General features: G+C 41.0%; 1 long non-coding RNA gene across 1 annotated transcript; it reads left to right on the top strand.

Annotated features, from left to right (window-relative positions):
• Positions 1-6,284: 6,284 nt before the first annotated feature.
• On the top strand, positions 6,285-12,436 carry LOC119716724 (uncharacterized). The gene is made up of 3 exons (XR_005265220.2): positions 6,285-6,424; positions 10,937-11,131; positions 12,236-12,436. It is a non-coding gene; the product is annotated as an uncharacterized lncRNA (long non-coding RNA).
• The last annotated feature ends 8,754 nt before the right edge of the window (positions 12,437-21,190 follow it).

Consider the following 21,190-nt stretch of genomic DNA (forward strand, 5'->3'; position numbering starts at 1 on the left):
GGAAGACAGTCAGTGGAGAACAGAGAAAAGCCAAATGGGACAGCCTCAGCAATGCACTGAAGGAGGAAAGCAAGCAAAGAGCAGAGCGTTTCCACACTTACAAGGACACTGCGATGGCTATTACAGAGCTCAGTTTAAAAAGCAGCAGATATACTAGAACCCTAGGTAAACATATAAAGATGGTTTTAAACTAACAACAACGAAAATAAACATGCAAGAAAGGAAAAATCCATCCTTGTAGTATCCATCCTTGTAGTGAAAATGCTGCAATATTTAGCCACAACACAAGGGAGTTTAGGCAGGCACTAGGAGTTTTATTCCAAGCTTCTTCATTTTGCTTTGCCAATTTAATTTGGATTTCTAATGTACCTTTTTGATGATCTTGATAAAATTGTACATAGAAGACTTAGCAAGAGACTCTTGCAATTGGGATTTTACGAGATGTCAGGGAAATAAACGTGGCAAACACTTCAGAGAGCACCAGGGTCTCCAGCTGAGTCACTGAAGAAACTATAAGCAACTTCTCAGGGAACTAATAAGTCCCATTAGAGGCTGTGTGCTCATTTTTAACTTGCTCTGCACGCAGAAGCAGCTCCAAAAAAAATCCATATTTATGAAATCTGAATTCACTTCAGAATATTTTAATAACAATAATAGCTTGATTAAGATCTAAGTGAAAATATGAAGCTCTAAAATGAGTTATTTTAATAGTACGTAATTTTCCTTTTTGAAGCTTTGCCTAGAAAGAAGTTAATCCTTATGGACTAAAGAACACAATGCGCATAGGAAAGGTCTTGAGAATGGTTATTCATTTCTTTAATGTTAATGACATACAAACAATTGGACAGGCCCCACCCACACAATTAAGATGGCAAAATCAAGCTCTGCTGAAGTCAGGTATTGCCAAAATTTAGGCTGCCTATACAACTGTTGTCCAATCCCCTTCCATGTAAGCACTGATATAATATCTTCAGTTTTATGGTTAAAAGCCTTTTTTTTTTTTTTTTACACCAAGTCTGCATTCAGGTACAGAAAGGACTGTTCGAAGAACATGCTAGCTGTAAGATACTTAGTTTTTTCCATTTGGCTATTGACCTACTTATTACCCAGCATCCAAAATCTACAGAGAATCTTTAGTTTCTTCTTTATAACAGTTTCTGCTACTTTCATTTGCTGCAAGATGAAGGGAAGCGACAGGAAAGACACTGATGAGCTCTCAGCCTTGAAGGTACCATAATGCACACAAGAGAAGAGGACTAAATTAGGGATGCTCACAACACTGAGAGCTGCATTTTCAAGCTCTTCAGCACTTCCTAAATATATTTCATCTAATGATCTGAGTTCTGAATGCTATTTCCTGTTGTTTTCATGTCTGAAGACCCAGTAATAAGGCACCATCAAGAACAGGGCTGAATTCAGATATGCACCACGGCGATATAATTGAACAGAGGGATTAATGTAGGTGATGGGGTAGAAGAAATTGTCAAGGACATCCAGTCTGGCTCTCTCTACCCATCTCCCTTGAGAAGGTGCTTATTTCCTCAGCTCAGAACAGAATAAATGCTTTTGTCTTCATATAGCCTGTGAGCACCACTTCCCAAATGGCTGAGCTGAACCAAGGCAGCACTGAAAAGGAGGATTTGCTCTCCCCTCAAAACCTGCTCCTTACCCTCCATCCTCCCGGCCACATGATGCCAGTCCTGTCCTCACACTGGCTTTCCCCCATACTGAATCTTGTCTTGAACTGAATCAGCTCATTCCGTAGTGATGGTCTTGTCAGAGCAGTAGTTTTCTGCCAGACTGGTGAATTTGGGCACAGCAAAAAGGGTGCCAGCGTCAGCACAAACTGAACCAGGCCAGCACAAACTGGCCAGGAGTTGGAAGAAAGCAAGAGGTGGCAAAAGACCTTCCTCCTTCTCAGCTGTGACCTGCCTAGCTAGGTCATCCTCCCTGGTTAAAACTGAGCCTTTGGTTCTACCATTTTAGTAAGTATGTAAGTAAAACTTAAATGAAATGACATCTCAGCCAGAGCTGAGCAAAAGCAGGCAGAAAAAGACACCTCTCTGGCTCCAAGGAGCTGTCTTTGCTCAGCTTTCCAAGGCTTCCCATACACAAAGGGAGAACTACAGCTTTCCCAGAAAGGTCAAAGGACATTTTTTTTTTTTTTTTTTTTTTTACAGCGGAAAGCATTTGGCAATATAAATACAGGGTTCCTCCCTGCTAGTAAGTATTTTCTTCTGAAATAACATGCTCCAGCCCACAGTTTCCAAGAGATGTCTGTGTCCTTGCAGTATGAAAAGGATGAACACATCTCCCATTTCTGTAATTCAGGTGTTTTAACACCCAGCCCCTGATGGTCATCCAGACATGCTGGATTTTGCTTTGGTGGGTCCAGTGATAGGAGATTTTGCCTCAGAAGGTCATGATACCCATGAAGTTCTTTTGTATTTCTACACATTTTACATCTCTGGATTTCAGGCAGTGACTTCTGTGAGACATTATCTTGTCACTGCTGTCATATAAGCTTGTATTTATAGGATTTATTTCTTGGCCATCTAAGAAGGAAATCACCTAATTACAAAGTAATATAGTAGGATCATTATTAAGTTAGCTGCCCAAGCCTTCTCATTAGAAGATGCCGTTTTTTTGCATTGTCTGTAATCTTACACTTTGAACTCTTTGACTTGACTTCTTTCATCCCATCAGGCTTCAGACTTTTTACAAGTTTTTCTACCATAAAACCTACCAATTTCCAAGAACACAGCTAAGAAGAATAATGCTATTGTCCTGATTCTAAATCTTGTATATGAAAACTCTAGTCTACATGTAGCTTTGAGCAGGGACTAAAAATTTGGGGTTAGGGATACAGGGGATGGTTAAGGGATTATCCTTTGAAAACCAAGTAAAATTTAGTGCTGTAGTGCTCTAACAAACATCTGAAATAACTGCACTTTGCCCATGTCCAGTAAAGACTTGCCAGAACTTCATAATGCAACTCTTCAGAGATGCAGTCTGCAAGAAGCACACCAGCCCTCTTCAGGCTTTTCTGCGGCAGGAAGGTTTATAACCTAATAGCGCTAATAACTGCTCCTCCAGATCAAGTTGCAGGCCTATGCAGCACATTTCAAGTTTTGAGGCTGCTGATAAATCCTCTTATTGGCAGTACAATTACACAGTTGAATTTTCCTTGTTTACATCTTCCATAAGCTTAAGAAATTCGGCATAAAACCTGTGTTTTCAGAAGCAGCCAGTACAAAGCCTATGCAAAGTGAGGATTATTAGCTCCATTATACAGGCCAATTTCCATATCAGTTAAGTTTTTCTGTGGGCATTCTCTCTTGATCCTTTATGTAAACTAGGGTGTTGGAAATTATTAGTATACGTTATTTTGAAAAGGTATCACCACTATTGGCACAAAAATTATTGCAAATGTTTGTGTATCAAGATGTTACACCAACGCAAAGATAACAGTTTGAAGGTAAGATTAAACCTATTAATGTGATGTATTATACAACAATTAATACCTTTCATTTCAGGAAAACTGAAGTCTACCTACAGTAAACACTGTTACATGGTGAATTTCAGCATCAGAAAAAGGGGATGCCCACTACATGCAATGTTAGTCACAAAATATTAAAAAAAATAAGCAGAGAAAGTAAAATATATACTATTTTCCTTAATACTATTTAGCCATACTAACACAGATAAAGCCACTTTAAAGATAAACCCAACATCCCCCGCGTATTGCTGTGCTTACAGCTCTTTCAGTGCATGTATGGTTTGTACTTTTATCAAGTGGCCTTAAACCTTTTCCTCCTAATTAACAAACCTATGTGTTGCAGTTTGGAAGCAAAACAGAACTAAGTTAAATACACTCTGGCTGCCTTAACTCAGAATTTCCTTGTTTTTATGGATTTATGTTAAATCCCCAAGGTTATTTTAAAATTGTTTTCAGTGTTATTTTATCATTAATCTTATTATCATCCAAAAAAACTGGCTGCAAATGATTGCTTTGAGGATTGGCAAACACATTTGTACAGCTTGAAACAATTTATGGAAAACATGTTGCTTACATAAGAGAACATGCTGTCTTTAAGTTCTTTTAGTAAGAAATGCTCATTTCTTGAATTTCCTTTCTATTTATGGTTTCTGAAGACAGCAGAAATACAACTCAAAGCACACCTATAGTTGCATGCCTTTTGATATCCCCTTACTTTAACCTTGAAAGAAGGGATCTTTCTCATCCATGCTCCATTTTGCAGTGATGGCATCCAACAAACGCGAGCCTAGGTAAAAGGCATTCTCAAAGGCATTTTGATTTTCTACAGGGTATGAACGTGTAACTAGTCACATTGTAAACTAGTGAACGTAAGTTTAATAATAATAATAATAATAATAATAATAATAAGGGTTAGTTTTAGTTCAACAGAATAATAATATTTTGGACAAACATGTTTCTGTGAGCATAGCTGTTAGATTAAATAAAAATTCACTGCAATGCATCTATTTTTTTCCTCTATCTGCCATTGCTATAGTACTTCAGTCATTGGTATATGTATGTAACTCCCTGTAATGAGATAAAGTGTTCTTCAATATTTAACAGCTCACCAGAGCAGTGAGTCCCCCTCCAAACAAGACAAAATATCCTCCTTCTCTTGCGTAGCAGAAGCTCGATGGGTCAGACCTTGTCACTCACCATTGTAACTTGGCACGTGTCTTGCTAGGACAACCTTGGGGATGTGATGGACTTTCCCTGCTGGACAGCTAAGGCATGGAAACAAACCACTTAGCCTAGTCTAGATATTTTACATTCTTACTTTCCAGAAAACAGCTTATTTCAGATGCCATTTTTAACTGGCATTTGATTTTTAATCATGTGTATTTCCTTTTTTGAGGGGTTTGAGACAGTTACATCATTTTATTCTGTAGTTGTAAATGCTGTTACTTCTACAGTCTACATAAGCAGCAAATACAGAGCTTTCTCCCTCTTTCTGCTGCTTTCTTCATCTTTCACTGATCAAGTACCCCATCATCTATTTTTCCTAAGAACACAGAAACCCAAAGCTTTTCATCACTAACAGTTCCTTATGCTTTCATTAAGTCAGGGAGGAGAAAGGAGAAGACAAGGAGGAAAAACAACTCTGGAGGTTGCAACATGCATAAGTACCGTAAAATCCCAAAGCTTTCAACAGAAGTTCATCCCTCCAAGCATCTACCAGAGAAATGAAAGAGATCTAGTAACTGCAGTAGTGAAGTTTAGTTAAAACACTTGTAGGTCACGATTTCAAAAATAATTTCAATTCTCAATTTCTGTAAACCTAACTGGTTAGATATGAAATGCTGCCCACGTCTGCACTTACATGTCATACTGGAGCAAATTTAATTCCCTTTTCTATACTGAAGAGAAGGAAAAGGAGTTTATATGTAGATAGCTGGCTTGCTCAGGACTCAGCTGGAATCCTACCTTTCTAGCTTGCTTCCCCATGCGCTCACTTGATTTGAGTTCACAAAGGCAGGGCCCAAAAGCCCAGCAGTTCAACTTGACTCTCCTATGTTATTATTTCTTTAATATCCCATTTTTAATGAGAGTGACATAAGTACTTAAGCATTCAGAATAGCTTCCTTCTAAAATTAAATATAGCTGTCTTTAAAAAAAAAAATTGAACTTTGGAAACATGTTAGATAGAAAAGATTCCACAGACCACAAGCATGCATAACTTACAATCGCAGTCAGACTTCAAAGGTCCATCCTTTACACCCACACCAGGGCCCTTTTTATTGCAATTCTTTTCTAAATAACTAATTACCGACTAGGCATTATATAGGCAATTTACACTTTCCCTTTTATTCTTCATGGGACAGTTGACATAATGCTGAGAGCACAACTACCAGTTTAACCAACAGCTACGCAATTTTGGTCAGGTCACTTGATCTAAGTTTCCCAGGATACTGGGTGTGTACAGTAACTTCTGTTCCATCGTGCTATGTAGGCTCTACCACAATCGACTTCAGGTCTAACTTGGCAGCTCCAGCGAAGTAACTCTTCCTTACTTAGATTGATCGCTGAGGCTTTAGTAATGGTTTTTCTCAGAGGTTTATAGAAAAATGGCATGACAAGTGACAAAGCTTTGAAATTTCCACTTGCATGCTCGTTTGTGTGTTGCTTCTAGCTCCCCAGTAAGAACTGCAGACACAAGTATGTTTGGTTTCACAGCTCCCAGACAAACAGTCAGCTTTTTGTAGCTGGATCTGTACTCTGCTGGAGGTGCCTTTCTTCTGGTCCCCAGCAGCATGGCTCTTTCCAGCAGAGCTGCCAAGGGAGGTGTCTGTGCAGCCCTAACCACCCCCTGCCATTGCCCTGAGAATGGATTTTGAGTTAAACATTACGGGTGCCCTGTCTTAGAATAGAAATTGATCCAGACAGGTAAGAGATTTCTGAAAGGTAAGACCAATTTTGTATTTCTGGTGCTCTTTTTTCCCCCGCACCCCTCAGTCTTTTCTCTTGAATGCCTCACTGAAGAAAGAATTCAAAAAACCTGTTATGGAAACCTAAGAAAACCTTCAGCCATTTGTTATTAAGTTCCTTGTCTAACAGACAATAAGACAATTATGATAACCAGATGATCAAAGAGTGTGTTTACTGGTGCTCTCAGTAGGCCATGCTTATCTTGAAGTAAGCCTTTTGTTATATAGCTCAATGGCCAGATTTTCACTAACTAGAAGACATTATGCCTTGTTTAATGGACCACATCTCATTTACACAACTTACTTAAGTGTATTTTTGTTTGGCAATATATAATCCAGTCCTGCAAAAGCAACGGATCCCAATTACTACGAGGTACACCGAGACTATTTCTAACCAACTTTTGAACTTAGTGTTACTCACTGACATGCAATTACTTCGATAGGGGCACTAAAAATAGTTCACCTACATTCTTCTCTAAGGTCAAGCCTGGGAACGTATTGTAGCCATTTCAGTTTGTAGATCTTCTCAAAAGACCATCTGTCCCTTCCCTCCCCACTAAAGCCTTTCTTCCAGTCACTAGAAAGGTGGTATAATAAATACTTTTATTCTCATCATGCTCTCCATTTCTATTTTATGGAGAGACTATCCAAAACAGTTTTAAGTCACTATCTTACTGTAAACACCCAAAATAAAAAGGGGATCAGTTCAATCCTGTTGACAAAAGGCTTTTTTTTTTTTAAGCCTATACTATTATCCACAAGTTACTTTATAAAAAGTGTTAAAAAAAGAAATTTATAAAAGTTAAAACTATGCTTGTTCTCTTAACATACTATGGCTTTGTTTATTTTTCATTTCTTCCTGCCTTCAGCACGCATAGCCAGGGGTGTACAACTGTCACAGGCAGCTTTCCCAAAGAGTTTACGCAAGGTGACGTTGGGTTCTGTTCCAGGAGCTCCCTGTAACCAGCCTCCTTCTCAACAGTTAATTCTTTCCTTCCCTAATTCGATCCATACCACGTCCTTTCTCCTTTCCCTGGGAGCCCACATTAACTCAATTCCCACACCAAGTTTACAGTCTAAGCAGCCATCTTTACATTAGCTTCATATCTCTCCTGGCTCCAGTTGCCTTGCTCCCATTTTATGCTTTAAGAATATTCTACTGAGATGCTCATTCTCATCTTCTCAAGTATTTGGAAAAGAGGAAATGACAGGCCCCCAAAAATATCCTGAGCAGTTTCTAAAAAATGCTGTGAGAAGCTGGGGTGTGGGTGAGGGTCAATGTGTGGAATAAAAACCCAAAATGCTGAAGGGCTGCAGAAGGCCTTGACATAGACCCTACAGAGGAAGATTGAGCACCACAGCAAAACGGCTCAGCTTTCCTGGGCTGATTCAGAGGGTGGTCAGGCACTTCAGTCCAACTATGAGCAAGCAACCCAAGCATTTCTACTACCTAGATAGCTGACAGCCAGGCACACTGAAGTGTCCAAGTAAAGGAAATACCTTCAAGAACATGTAATGCTGAAAGGTTTTCACAAAATAACAAGCAGTGCCTACAGGACACTGGCCTGACTAGCAGTATAGGGGGTTTTGTTCGTTTGTGGTTATCAGGTTACTGTATAAAAAAGGCTCCAGTGCTCAGTACAGTTTCAGGAACGTGCATGCTATACAAAATGTGCGCTCTCCTTCCCTGAAGCCACGTCACCAGGCACTAGAGATGAGCAGCCCAAAAATAATATTTTGGGAAGAGCACTGCCAATCCACTCTTCATGTGAACCGTTTTCTCACTAGCTTGCCTTGAGGTATTAGAAATTATGATACAAAAGCCCTGTGGGCAATCTTTCCCCCTGGGCAGTGTTAGCTTGCATTTTTTTTCCTTTTTATAAACTACTTCTAAGGGAATACAGGATGTGACAAGAGACTTATCAGGTATAGTTTGGTTTTCAGTTAGTGCCAACACATTTAGCCATTATGCTGCTGGATTACAGCTTCTTGTAAATCTGCAGCTGTACTCTTGCAGCCTTTTTCCTCTAGTCCTAACCCATCCCCCATGTATCTGTTTGGATCAAAATTTCCCTTCCCTATGTCAATCATTTCTAACTAGGTGCTTCCTCTTTTGTTTGCTATTTCCACAACACAAGGCGCAAAGAAATGGTGCTTCCTGTTCTTAGGCCAGAAACAAAATCGAGAAAATCTGAAGTCACCCTTAGTCACGTTTCTCCTCACATCGTGCTAGCCAAACAGACATCCATTTTGCATTCTTCTCCTGACAACCACAAAAAAAACAAACCTCTTTTTGATTTTTTTTCCAGCTCCTGGAAGAATACTGGAAGGCTTAGGACACAACTTAGGGTGTTCCAGTACTTTTTCCCCCACAAAAAGGGCATGAACTGTCATGATACCTAAGCTTATGTCAGAAGTCCTAAGAAGGAAATGAAATGGCAGACCTGACTTTTCTTATTAAAGGAAGAACACAGATCAAAACAATATTTATGCCCATAGGGGATTTGAGAAGACAACATAACTTGCAATGAGATGTAATAGATGACTGATTGATTTATGGCCTATTTCTGTAGAAGTACTGAGCATGGTGAAGTCTCATCTTAATAAATCAGCTCAAATTCCACCAGTGACATTAATAAATCGAGATCAGTGCAGCTCCATTCTTCGTATTACCGTAGTACCTTCTGTCTGCAAACGCAAGTTTTAGCATCTTCACACATTTGTCTGAGATGAAGACACGTACATCCCCTTTTTGAATGAGGTAACAGGATTTTGTATCCTTCATTTAACAGGCAGGACACTTTCCCGCTCTTCCACACACTTTTAGTTTTCTGGAGGTAATGTCTATAATACGCAGGACGTCACGGTAAAAATATGAGCCACATTAATATGCCAAGCCTGCAAGGAACAGAAGGCATCCCATTTCCCTTCCACAATACCTTTTTCTCAACCCGTTTTTTTCACTCCCCAGCTGTGCAGATCATCCCCTCCCCTGTGCTGACACCAGCACTTGTCCCGTTGCAGAGTAGGTTGACGCAATTTACAATCCCAGCAAGTTATAAAAAAAAAAAAAAAAAAAAAAAAACAGCTAAAAAGCCAACACCTCACCCCACACTGTTTTGAAAGAAAGCCAGAATATCTGTGGGAACATTCAGCAGAATATAAAGGCATTTGAGTGCTTTAAATTGACTTCAAATGCAATCATGAGCACTAAAGGCTCACTCAAGGTAAGAAAGGCAAAAGATCATCCTCTTCCGATAGCTATGAGTTGCTTATTTGGCACATCCATTTATGAAACTTCATCTTAAGGCTCTAGGACATATTTGTGGGCTTAGGAATCATTAGCAGCATCAAATTAGATGTTTAACTGGGGTTAGTTTAAGCAGTTCCTATACACAGCTCTCCACTGTGCTGCTCAGCACTCAGCTGCAGGAAGGGTTGTATGTTTTATTACATTTGGTACTGATTACACATTTTAAAGACTTCCACTTGAAATATGAATTATCTTTAAAAACACATAATCTTTTTTTCTTCCACGATAGTCTCATCTCTTCTGAAACAAGAGCGGGTTCTCACCAGCATGCAAACCCTACTCCTTGTGGTTTGTTTCTGAGAATACATGATGAGATAGAGACAGGGTACAGATAAAGACCAAGTAAAAATACCTTCCGAATGATCTCTAGGAGTCCACAGTAAAGGGACTGAGGAACATACCAAAACATACACAATGGCATTTAGAAAACTTAATGCAAGTACCAGCATGCTACTTGCTTTTAAGCATGCTTTACCTGCTTAAAAAAAAAAAAAGAAAATCAGTGAAGTTTGTACTTAAAAACAGTTACTACAAAGCTAAGAACTATTTGTTACTGATTTTGCCAAAATTATGATTTTACACACCAAAAATGAATGATATACTTAAATCTATATGTAACACTGTATTGGTTGGATATTGCAGCGTGTGTCCCTGTCCTGCCAAGTTTACAAAAAGAGCAAAAGGAGCTCACGAGGCACTCCCCCAGTCCCAATCAAACAACTATGTGAAGTGCATATTTTAGCCCCAAATTTGAAACTGCTTATTAAACGAAGCATTCACCAACTTCCTATCTCTGCATTAATCAAATATGAAATAGACTGAGGAATGAGATGATGTAGCAAGAAGCTTTATTCCCATGTGTTTAATCTTCCCAGAGAATTCACAAACAGTTGAGGCATGATCAAGTTTTGCAGGTGTTTGTAGGCTTCGGCTCTCTTGGCAATCACCACCACAGCCTCCGAGCACCTTGCAAGAGCTAAAAACAACACCATCAATCACCTCGCCTTCCTTCCAGTAGGTAGGCGTAAATTACCTGACTTAGGTGATCAGGCTGGAGGGGAGGGAAACACAAACAGGGCAACTGAGGGAAGTTCAGTAGATGAATTTAAGGTTTCACACTGAAAGTTCTTGGTCATTCATTCTTCTTTTGACACACAGTTCTGAAGCCAAGGTCCAATCTCCGCACGTGCTTTGGCTCCTATATGCAAATCTCACATTTGCTACACAGTTCAGCAGCCAGAGTGAAACAACTGCTACAGAAAACCACACTCGCAGAAGGACGAGCATCCTCAGAGCGCTGCGGCTCGAAAGACAGCCAACGTACGCAACAGGGACCCGGTCAGCATATGGGATGTGAGTGCGATCATCTTACAGTGACCTGTGCTGCTCAGCAGGCGATCCGCAGCAGGTTTGGACCAGATGGGGCTGTGCAGGGTGTGATCTTGGTCCTTGCTAGTGGAAATAATCATGCCTGGCTGTCTCAAGTGCATGGATCACTGTGGAGGATAGGATGAGACAAACTCCTAACCAGAAGCAGATGGAAACATTTATTATTGCAGCTCTTTTGCACTCACAGTGTGCAGGGGGGTCTACTGGGGCTGAATGCCGTGCGCTGACAGCATCTCTTCAGTGGGAGACGTAAAGAGAGCAGGCAAGCTCTCTCACACACACTTCTCCAGCAAGCAATCTAGCTTGGTTTCTGTTCTTTGCTGCTACATCAATTCCCAGCTAAGCAGCAATAGTATTTAAACAATCTTTGCCACGTACTAGGCTTCCTTGAGAAAAGGATATTATTATTCATCCCTAACAGCTTTGTTCCTTTTACTATTATGGCTAATTATTCTGTGTTTTGAGACATAAAACTCTGTACAGCTTAGTCTTGTGACTCCATCTATGAACTGGGTATTTATCTCTGGCAGCCTTCCACCCTCATTTACCACTCCTCCCCAAAAGATATCGAAAACAGGAAAGGTCCTTTATCTGAACACTGATATCGAGTACTCATCATTTTTAGGAAAGGAAAGATAAAACCATGATGTGCCTTTACCATACAGGCTACACAGTCTTCAGTGGCTGCACGCTAACACTTCTTTAATCAATTATAAAGAGCACTAATCTCTTCCACCCTTTGAGAGATTCTTGTTATTACTCAGCATAAGCTATCAGTAAAAACAATGCAGTGGGAAAATACCAGGCTCAGTGGGAGTTGGCAAGCACCAGACATAACTGTAGGAGTTACTCCCACTGTGGGAGCTGCAGTGGGTTCTGGCAAAGATGGGCCAGTTTTCTTATTTCATCTCCACGGTAAACTGGCCTTCCAACCCCTCCTCCCATGGCTACTGAACCTAAAAAGCACAGCGTAATTTGCAGCTGAGAGAAGTAGAGAGATGGGCAAAGGGGTTTTTCCTTACTGTGCTTTTAAGCTAATGAATAAGGGCTAATGTTTTGTATCTGCAGACCAACACTTCTCCTGCAAAATGCAAACTCAAGTGCTTCGTACATCTGAAGGCCTTGTCCCTGCCACAGGTGCAAAGGTGGTAACCCCACTTCAGAGAGAGACCAGGACTTGGAGAAGGAAGCCCACCATGTCAGCAGCTGACCTGCAAGCAGAGCACACAAAGGGAGCCCCCGCTCTGCTAACCCTGCCTCTGCCCAGCCCTTCCCCAAGCCACTCACATGGCACGAGTGTTAGCATGGGCAACTAGCTCCCAGCAGAAGTAATAAATACTTGTTTAGTTTATAGCTGTGGTTTCTTAAATACAGCCTGATGTTTCTGACTCATCACAGAGCGTAATCGATGTAAGCATCCCACGTGAATAGAACCACACCTGAGACTGATTTGGCCTCCTTTTTCCACTTGCTATAGGAGAGATGGATTGAAACGAGCAAGTTGAGCTCCCTAACATCTGCTCAGCAAATGCTCACATAAATCAAAGTTCAGAATATAGCATATTTGCCACACCCTAAATAGCAATAGTCATGCAAGATGAAGACCAGGGTGAAATCCTGGACTTACTGAAGTCCATGGCAGGACTCCCATTAATTTCAGGCAGGCCAGTCTTTTAATGCAGATTGTTACCAGATGGTCGATTTGAGGACCAACGGACAAATACAAGCAGAACAACAGCATTAGCTGGTGGGATAGCTGTGTTAAATCGCATTCACATCATCAAAAGGCAATACACAAAGCAAATCCATATCAGCAACAGCTATGACCACCTTCTTAAAAGTACAGTTGATTTAGCAAAGTCTAAAATTCTTCTCAACAGATTTACCTGAGCAGATTTTGCATACCAAGTCGACTTTAACACAGAAACATGCCATTTTTCTCGATGTGTAACAATCAGCCCATGTTTTGTTGGAGTTGTACTGGAATGGTGCACGCTAGCTGCCCAGTTCCCAAGAGCAGTATACCAGCTGTAGCTAGAAATGGCTTACAATTAAGAATTTTAAATCTCTCTTGTAACACAAATTTTTCCCACTTGAGCAATGAAATGTGCATGTTAGCCCTGATTTACAGAAGATGGTATCTTAGTCACACTCAGATCCTCTTCCCCCCACGTGTTGAACAGAATCTCCTCTATTAGAAGCGGCAAACATTAAAATTAGAAGTTGTTTCTGAGATAATGCTGCAGTCTCAGAGTTCAAACCACACATCAGTGAATACAACAAGCCCAGAGGTAACATTAAGAGTCCATGCGCAGCTCCATAGCGTGGCTGTTGGTTTTTTCTTTAAGTCCTTAAAAATAACATAATAAAGATATTGCCTCCAGACAGTTATTCTTAAATACATTCAAGACTGAATGAATTCCTGTAACTCATACTTCTCTCAGCATGATTGTTTCACACTGTCTGTGCATTTAGGAAGATTAATTTATACTGGTCACATAATTAAAATTCTTTTATTACCCTAAAGAAGAATTCTAACACCTTCTCCTCTGGGCAGCATCTTCATGCTCTGAAACTAAGGTAACACAAGCTCTGAGCTATTATAACCCATTCAGTTGGACTGCATGGCAAGAGGTCTTACTCAAGACACGAATTTAAGATACTCTTCCGAAGTTATTTTGAAGCCATTATTATGGGTCTGTGCTTTACATTCTCTCATTGACTCCATCTAGCTTTCTCACAAACTAAGTAAAGGGGTTGTTTTTAAATTTCTGGCCACAAACCCCCTTTGACATCTCAAAGATAACTTGGGCTCTGTCTCACGCTACATCAAGCATCAAGACCAACATTTTAACTTCAGTAAGCCATCTCATGCACAGCTCAGCTGTCCTGCCTCTGAAGGAAGTGAGCCACCAAAACATTAGTTACTAATGCCTTTTTTGCCACATCAGTGTAGAAGGTCTCACCTGCAAAGAGGCAATAACCACCTTGTTCATACCATTGACTTCCCCAAGACCTTTAAGACACCTGCTGCATCAACCAGCAGCTGTTTATCCTGACTCAGTCTGTCATGAGCCAAAGAAGGATGCTGACTGACTTCAAAGTTAACCTTCACTTAGCAACTTCATGCAGAGGTGACACTTGAGTACTGCTACATTTTTGAGCTGTAATAGTATAGCATGTAGTTAACAGTAATAGTTCCTAATAGTATAGGAGTTCCAGCAGACCGTTTTTACATGCCTTCCATTGTAACTATTCAGCAGAGTTTCAGCCATGCACTACATTTGAAAAAGCTTTAGTCTAAATCCCAGCAAGTGCTCCAAAGCTCAGAACACAGCATACTTTTACAGCAATGTCATTTAAAAGATAGTAGTATCATTAGTGCTCTCTACTGGATAAACACATAATTACTTCAAAATTAATATAGCATCCTGGATCCCAACTACAAAGGGGTGTAGGAACAGCTTCAAACGATTGCACAAATACTCAGGTCAGGGTAGTTTTAATTTTAAGTTCTCCTTCCTGTTCTTCACGTACTATACCAGTATGCATAGGTTTGTGTACAGCTAACAACTGAAATTAGATTAAGAGCTCCTATGTCCTGAAAAATAGCGGTATAGTGGTACATTTGGAAGACAGAGAACAAGCATCTTCATCACTTCACATACCCTACACACACTTAGCAAGCTTTACTTGGTGGTCAGACCACTACGTGAAGTGGGATCACGTAGTTCGTTGTGACTTCCAGGTGAAGAACATGAAGTAAAGTTCGCTGTTATCCAACACATTAGTGCCCATTGCTCCCTCTGAATAAGACAACCCATGATTTGGCATTCCCTACAGCCAGCACTGAATCACTGAGCCACACCAGCAGCAGAACGATTGCACTGCCCTGTGGTTCAGTATTACTTAGAGCCAAACACAAAACACTTAATTTGGCATTGAAGTGTTGATGGTTCAAGCACCTGCAACCACAAGACTTTGCATAAAAGGGAGTAGTGATTGGCCTTTGTGAGAACCTCTTAATAAAGCAATTCCCTACAAATACCCAAAGCATACCTGCCACTACATCATTACTTCCTTCTACCAGTGAGCTTACAGAGTTTTTAGCAGGAGCTCTTAACAAAGGGCTAAAGAAACACAAAACTTTTTTTACTTTCACTGCCACTTGCCTGAATCTTCACATGCAAAACAGGAACTTCAAACAAAGTCACCTCAGGTTATGCAGACTCAACAGTTCATTTTAAGTTTTTAATTCCATTTCTGTTATCCTGAGTTTCGGATACATTCAGGAACTAAGTTTGTTACTTACAGTAATGTTTAAAAGCTAACGGAGAATGAAACACCATTATGCACAGCCCTGTACTGACACATGCAGCATAGTCTGCATCCTGCAGAGTTTAGCATAGGAGAACATGAGGCAGCTGGAAGGGAAACAAGGAGGGGATGGGAAGAGTGAAGTCATCAGTGATGGAGTCCTAACAGGAAGCATTTCTGAAGTATTGTAACTTACTCACCCAGATATTGTTTGAGGGAGAGTAAGATTAGAGTTACCTGACTTATATGGCCCAACTGGTAAAAACCAAAAAGCATTACTAAACGCCACTGATGAAGCTATCAAAATATCACCGTTCGGTGATTATTTCTCGTGTGCAGTAAGCCTCTGGCTGCACTCCCTCAGTTTTCCATGACAGTACTTAAATGGGTAGGGGAGTAAAGTGAAGCAATATTGTTAGGTCCTAGTGATCTGTAGAATATCCATCTTAAGAATGCTGGGATTCAAAAGGATTTCAAGACAAGGTCATTTACCCTCTTGGCTTCATTTTAATCTTTCTACCAGTGTTTTGTTCACCATTTGTCAGCCTTCTTCTTATATAATACATTGGATTTGAGTAATTTGTATTACACACACCTTTTCATTTAAGAGTATATATCATCCTTCAAAAAAAAAAAATAAATGGGTAGCATATTCAGGCAGAAGAGTTGCTTGGAAAAAAAATCAGCAACTATTTCCAAGAGAGATTAAGACAAACCTCAGAATACTTACTTTTATCCAAACAAATTTCTTTGAATGGAGAGTGCAGATGGACAGAAGGCCAGACATTAGTTTGGCTCAAATAATCATGAAAATACATGCAAGGTCACAATTAACTTGACCAAACAGCTGCTACACCTTTTTCCCACGTATTTTTTTTTTTTTTAATGTATACAGGACATCTAAAGTTGGTAAGTTTTTGCTTAAACATCTTCTCTTTGGTCTCAAAGAATAGGAAATCCACAACTTTGCATACCCACACCCTCTGAAGCTCTTGCTTACACTTCTTTCCAGCTTCTCCCTCCCCTTTTTGAAAATCATTTGGTTGTTTTCCTTTCATCAAATCCTCCCCAAAGCTGGAGATTTATGCCCATTCCCATAGTGTGGGATGGGGAATGTGAAAGAGCTGCTCCTTTTCAGTTCGTCCCGGTCTACCCAGCTTAACAGATCCACAGCACCAAGAGAGACAGAGTAAGGAGATGAGCTGAATTCCCAGGCAGCCTTGTCAAATAAGCAGTTACAGTCTTATTTGATGTTTATTTCAACTTGTAGCCTCAACTCATTCACAACTGGAGAACAAAGACTGATCACTATGTATAAAGTGTATTGGATTAATATCCAGGAAATTCAGAAGTTCCAAAAAGTGTTCCTCCAAGCCTGTGGTCAAAGAAAATAATCTTCACCTATGAGTACACTAACATCTACAGCATATGAACAGAGGGTACATTTCAGACCAAGTGTACTACAAATGTTGCCGTCTTCTCATATATGCCTTCCATCTCTTAACACACCCTGTGACACTATCAGAGCAGTACACGCGCTCTTGTAGGCTGTCATGTAGGGTCATACTGACAGGACATGGATCCCCATTTCAGGAACAGATCTTACTTCCTCAGAAAGGCTAATAACTGCTTTGAAGAAGTTAACTACTGTTTGCTTCTATTCCACTTCCTCAAATTGCTTATTATGCTCACACATGCCTTCAGTCACATCAATCGCCAAATGTGGAATACAGATGACAAACCCAAATGATGAAATCATCCCCACAATTCCTCTCAATATCATGGCCACTTCCTTTCCCCAGTGAATTCTGAGTAGCTGCTCTTTCCATTGTTTCATCAATATGAAACACCTTGCAGCCCTGGGATTTTGCAGCTCAGCAAAGAATCTAGCAATTCCTACTGAAGCCATTTATTTTTTTTTTAAACTACAATTAGGTCCTTAGTTACATTAAAGCTTGATCTGTCCTTTACCTTAGCAGGTAGCAAATTCAAGTTACTCAAAGCAAAACTGAGACAGCTCAGGTCAAGGATAATTCTTCAATTAGCCTGAATTGGTCTTGCATGAAGGGGAGGTTCCCACGATTTTATCCTCACACACCAGTACCGAGCTTCATCTTGAGACCACATAAAGGCATGTGTTTCTAATGCCAGAGGGAGGTGTGGGCAGCCAACTAGAGGAGACTCAGCTTCATAATACACATTACAAGGGTAGCCCAAACCTTTCCCTTCCCTCCCACACAATTCACCACCCAGAAGTAATTTACAGACTATTAACTAGCCTGTTAATTGTTTGAGTTTCCTAGGTATTCTACCAGTTGAGAAAAAAAAAACTTCTTGCAGTCTCAGGAAACTTCTTGAGGAGAAACACAGAAGAAGTTGAAAACAGTCTCCAAACCTTTATAGACAGTCTAAACATTCGTGCCATAATTTTGACTTTCATTGAGAACTGCTGCATTTCAGCCAATAATAATGCTCAAGTGGAAAATGATTTAAACATATCTGCAGATTTAGATGATGTTCTTGACCCAATGAACAATTCTGGCAGACACCTAATGAAAAACCCGCAAGTCAAAAAAGCCTCCTCCCAAATTTAGTTACTTCTTCTTCTCCACTACGAACACAAACCAGTGCAATCTAGTTTGTCCTCAGTTGGAGTTCAACTTCAAGTGATGTTTGATCTGAATTCAACAAGTACTTAACAACAATGGTTTGTGTTACATGTTGATACCACCTGAAAAAATACGAAGGCTGACCCTTTCCTCAAGCAGGCTAATCATAGTACGGATTTTATGCACTGCTAATGTGAATTAAGACAACTCAAATGAAGCATGGTTGTATCATTGCAACTGAAATGCATGTGAAATTCAGCTAACACCAGTACCTGCTTCTCCGGATCTGTTTGGCTTTATAAAATCATGAAGTTGGAAGGGACCCGTAAGGATCATAGAATCATAGAATATCCTGAGTTGGAAGGGACCCTTAAGGATCATCAAGTCCAACTCTTGACACCGCACAGGTCTACCCAAAAGTTCAGACCATGTGACTAAGTGCACAGTCCAATCTCTTCTTAAATTCAGACAGGCTTGGTGCAGTGACCACTTCCCTGGGGAGCCTGTTCCAGTGTGCAACCACTCTCTCTGTGAAGAACTTCCTCCTGATGTCAAGCCTAAACTTCCCCTGCTTCAGCTTAACCCCGTTCCCGCGGGTCCTGTCGCTGGTGTTAATGGAGAAAAGGTCTCCTGCCTCTCGACACGCCCTTACGAGGAAGTTGTAGACTGCGATGAGGTCTCCCCTCAGCCTCCTCTTCTCCAGGCTGAACAGGCCCAGTGCCCTCAGCCGTTCCTCGTACGTCTTCCCCTCCAGGCCTTTCACCATCTTCGTAGCCCTCCTCTGGAGGCTCTCCAACAGTTTCATGTCCTTTTTATACTGTGGTGCCCAGAACTGCACACAGTACTCGAGGTGAGGCCGCACCAGCGCAGAGTAGAGTGGGACAATCACCTCCCTCGACCTACTAGCGATGCCGTGCTTGATGCACCCCAGGACACGGTTGGCCCTCCTGGCTGCCAGGGCACACTGCTGGCTCATATTGAACTTGCTGTCTACCACGACCCCCAGATCCCTCTCTTCTAGGCTGCTCTCCAGCGTCTCATCGCCCAGTCTGTACGTGCAGCCGGGGTTTCCCCGTCCCAGGTGCAGGACCCGGCACTTGCTCTTACTGAACTTCATGCGGTTGGCGATCGCCCAGCTCTCCAACCTATCCAGATCCCTCTGCAAGGCCTTTCCACCCTCATTCGAGTCCACAACTCCTCCAACTTGGATCATCGAGTCCAACTCCTGGCATCACATGTGTACCCAAAAATAGGATTAATACGACCTGTCCACTTTTTACTTATTTTCTACATTTGTGTGCTTGTTCAAGCTGAGATTTATAGATTTACCGTTCTAGAAAAAAGTGCCACTTAAAATTTAGTAGAACATCGATCTTTGCTCTCAGTTGAAACCCATGAAAAATTAAGATACTTTGAGATACCCTCTGAGACACTCAAGACAATATTCTGACTTATTTACACAATCCAATACATGTACAATAAAAAAAACACTCATTTGCCCCCATCCATTTCTTAAATGGATAAGAAATAGCATTAAATATTTGTGCCAAATTACAACAAAATTTAATAACAGGCACACTGCAAAAATAAACTAATGGCACACATTGTAGTTTAGCAGAGAAAACACCATGATAAACAGCCAGAAAGTTCAGTAACTTTCTTTTATGAACGTAAGTACTACAGTTCTTTAGAGTACACTTGAAAATGAATGAGTCAGTTGAAAAACAATACTAACCTTTAAAGCCAAGTACTAACACTGTCCTTTGTCTGGCGAGGGAGATGCCCTCCCCTCAGAACTGGAATGGCTTGGCATCTCTGCAAAGCACTTAAGACTGACACCTCTTTTTACGTCATTTAATGCACACTGTAGGAAAACAGATTGTGAAACTGTTAACAGACCTTGCATCAAGTTTTATAACTCAGAATAAAGCCAGATAAAAAACATGGTGAAGCAGTGTAACATAATGACACGAGTACATGCTCACAGGCTAAAATAAATTTTATGATCAGGTCAATTCTGATGCCTGTTCACATCAAATTAAAAGACATTTTAAGACTACAGTTTCATGCTGTAGTCTCCAAATTCAGGTGCATGCAGCTTAGTGGGTGCACAGAACAGTCCACTTCAGTGCAGGAAAAATGTTTTTATGCCATTAGTAAGTACTTAAAAATATTTTTTCATCTTTCTCTCATAATTTTTCAGTTTCTGTTCTTATATACATGTTAAAATGTCCACACAAAATACATAAGCAATATATATAAACTGTAGGAATAGGCTCAGGTAACAACACGCTATTGACAGTATCTACCCTTTGGTGAAATTACACCAAAATTACGATGTTATGGCAGATACTTGTGAAACTGTCATCAAAACATATGCAACTACTAAATTAGTTAGGAGCCATCCTTTCTTTTTGGCAGTGTGGTAGTGCTGGGGCCAGGCTAAAACACTTCCCCCTCAGTGCCCCCGCCTCACTTCCCACACACCACCCCACCTCCATGTACAGCCACCCCACCCCTGGGGGCTGCTCCCCACAGGTGCCAGCCTGTCAGCAAGGCCGGGGTCCTGAATTACCTGCTCCATGTGTGGAGGTGTCCCTGAGGGGGCTGGGGACAGGACACACCGTACAGCCCCACCTCAGGCTCCTCCTGCTGCAGCCCCGAGGGCAGGCCTAGCCCCTCAGGCACGCTGAGGGAGTGCCATAGGGCTGGCCGCCTCTGACTGCTCACAATGCAGAGAGGATGGTGAAGGTCCCAAGTGCCAACCAACAAGACAAAGAGCAGCCGCTCTTCCCCTTGGTGTCTGAGGGGAACACCCAGCAGCCAGGCCAGTGTTTCACAGCATGTGGTAGCGTGCTGCTCACCCAGAGAGCAGCAGCAGCCTGTGCGTTTTGACAGGCCTGATTCCAGTACAACTGGTTCCTAATAATCCACTACATCTTATTACTTGCACTGAGGAAAAAAAGGAATAAGAACTGCATAACCTGAACCCACATACTTGCTTAGAATCTAAACTTAGAAATAATTCTGTTTGAACTAAGAAAGCAGGAGCTTATATTTAAAAGAGTTCTTTATTATCTGTGCTTCACTCTGGCTG

Source organism: Anas platyrhynchos, chromosome 4, assembly GCF_047663525.1.
Source record: "Anas platyrhynchos isolate ZD024472 breed Pekin duck chromosome 4, IASCAAS_PekinDuck_T2T, whole genome shotgun sequence".
NCBI lineage: Eukaryota > Metazoa > Chordata > Aves > Anseriformes > Anatidae > Anas > Anas platyrhynchos.